The following is a 2,485-nucleotide window of genomic DNA, read 5'->3' on the forward strand; positions in this document are numbered from 1 at the left end:
AAAAAGTTCAGGGATTGACAGGGTAGCTCTAAGAAAAATACTAAAAAATGCACAGGAAAAGAAACAAGGTAATCAATGTTTGATTCCATTTGTGTGACATATCCAGAGTAGGTAAATTCATAGAGATAGGAAGCAGATTAGTGGTTGCCAGGGGCTGGATGGAGCAAAGGGCAAGGGGAGTGACTGCTTAATGGGTACAGGATTTCCTTTGGAGGGGGTGAAAATGTTTCGGAACTAGATAGAGGTGATGGTTGCACAGCCCTAAGAATGTACTACATACCACTGGAGTGCACACTTTAAAATGGTCAATTTTGATCCTTTTGTAGTTCATAAGTGTGATGATTGGGTTTTCACGCTATTGTGTGAGATGTGCCTCCCACATAACCCTGTCTGTCATGAAATACACAAATAAAATGGTTAATTTTGTGTTCTGTGAATTTTACCTCAAGCTAAAAAAAAAAAAAAAAAAGTTCTCAGCCTGACATTTTCAAAGAGGAGGGGCAGAGAATTTCCAGTATAAGAGAAGAAAGCCTGGAAATGTGATTAAGCACAGAGTTGGGGGAAACTTTGCAGAGATCAGCCTGTTTGAAGTGGAGAGGACGTGTATGTGAGTAGCGAGAAATACAATTGGAAATGTAGGTTTTAGGTCAGATGATAAAGGGTCTGGAATGCAGGTGAAGGAGTGCGAGTTTTCTCTTATACAGAGTGGGGAGATTCCAGGTCTTAAGAAGAGGAGTGAGATGATTTAATCAGAAGTTCAATTTGGCAGTAGTGTGTAGGGAAAGCAGTCAGGAAGCTGTGGCAGAATCTGGACACGTCCTGAGGAGGGCCTGTAGCACTGGAGAGGAAGGGCAGATGTGAGCGATGCTCTTCTGCAGATCCATGCCACTCCACACACCGTTACTGACCTGGCACCAGGTACGCACCGTTTTGAGGATAAGCGTTTTAAAACTTTTATATTGTCATGACATTCAAGCACATGATTTTGCATTTTATAACAGTATCAACAGTGGGTTGAAAAGAAAGCTTCTTTCAGCCCAGGGTTAGAGGACCACTGCCCTAAAGGATGAATTGAGTGGACTTGGTGACTGAGCCCCTGTAGGGCAGTCATCGTTTTTAAGGCACCCTTACTGTGAGCCACACAGTGGGATCAAAGTGGTCAGCAAGATGGACTGGCCCCTTCCCTTGTGGAGCTTCCTGTTGTGCAGGCAGTCCTTCTTTGTCAAAGGGTTGCTGTAAATTAAAGGGAGGAGGGAGGCATAATTCAGCTCATGATAAGGAAAGGATTCTAATAACTATAGCTTAGGGTTGGAAGTCCCATCCAACCCTAAGGTGCTATGATTCCCTGTTCTGTAATATCAGCTTAGTAGATTATATTTCCTTCATAATTGGCTGTATTGGCAAGACATATATACTAAGTGTCTGGCCATTTTCATCAGTACTTGTAATTACATATGCCTAAATTTGCATGTAAGTTAGACTTCAAAACATATCTGTTCAGTTCCACAATTTTTTAAAATAACGTACTATTTTCTAATGCCTTCTCAGCCATTCATTTATTTCTAAATTTAATATTTGTAGTAAGTTCCTCTTTCACGTGATGTTTTTCACGAGTAATGCAAATTTCTGCAGAAGTGAGTTACATAACTCACAGTTAAGTTGCTGGCCTTAAAATCGTTTATTCTTGCCCCTGTATGTCATGTTGTGGTTGTACGAGACCTGGCATGAAGGTCAAGGGGTCAAGGGTTCAGATCCCTGGACCAGCCAGCAACCAAAAAACAGACCTGGCATGACTGCTCATTTGGGGATGTCTTTGGGATGCCATTTTGATGAGGGTGAAAGTTTAAATAACTCTTATTGTTCAACTTATTTGATTTAGTTTTTATAAACATCAAGCTCTTAACTGTCAATATTTAGCATTACACTTCCGAGGACCTGGAGGACTTACAGACTTCTGGAGGAGTGATATCCTCACTATATTTTGGGGAAAATTCTAGAATGTTTTTAACTCAAATAAGGGACATTATTTTCATTAGGATCATTTTAGTGCTTCTGGTATCGGGCGAAGAAAAGTGTTAGCTGCAGAAGAAAAAGTTCATTTCACTTCAAGCCTAGTAGAATATTTTGTTAAAAATACCCCACTTCCATTGTGTATTACTAAAACAACTTATATGTTTCATTAAAATGTGTAAAATGTTGACCTGTGCCTAGAACAGTGTCTGGTATATAGTAGATACTCAAATATTTATTAAATATTATTCGATGACTGTAGGGTAATGGTGGACAAAACATTTCAGATGGAACAATAGTGTGGGCAAAGGCACAGAAGTAGGGAAAATGTGACCGTGGGAAAAAGCAATGATTGTTTCCTTAAGGTAGCGTTTCTATGTACTTACCAATGGGGAAACTTTTTAGCTGAATAATTTTATTGGCTTCTTAATTTCTTAATATGTAAAATAGTGATGATGACTGTTTCTGATGCTCA

At 39.6% G+C, this 2,485-nt stretch overlaps 1 non-coding gene across 1 annotated transcript; it reads left to right on the plus strand.

Annotated features, from left to right (window-relative positions):
- Positions 1-314: 314 nt before the first annotated feature.
- LOC134391454 (small nucleolar RNA U13) lies at positions 315-423 on the plus strand. Its single transcript, XR_010024988.1, has one exon. It is a non-coding gene; the product is annotated as a small nucleolar RNA U13 (small nucleolar RNA).
- The last annotated feature ends 2,062 nt before the right edge of the window (positions 424-2,485 follow it).

This window comes from Cynocephalus volans, chromosome 11 (assembly GCF_027409185.1).
Source record: "Cynocephalus volans isolate mCynVol1 chromosome 11, mCynVol1.pri, whole genome shotgun sequence".
In the NCBI taxonomy this organism is placed as follows: Eukaryota; Metazoa; Chordata; class Mammalia; order Dermoptera; family Cynocephalidae; genus Cynocephalus; species Cynocephalus volans.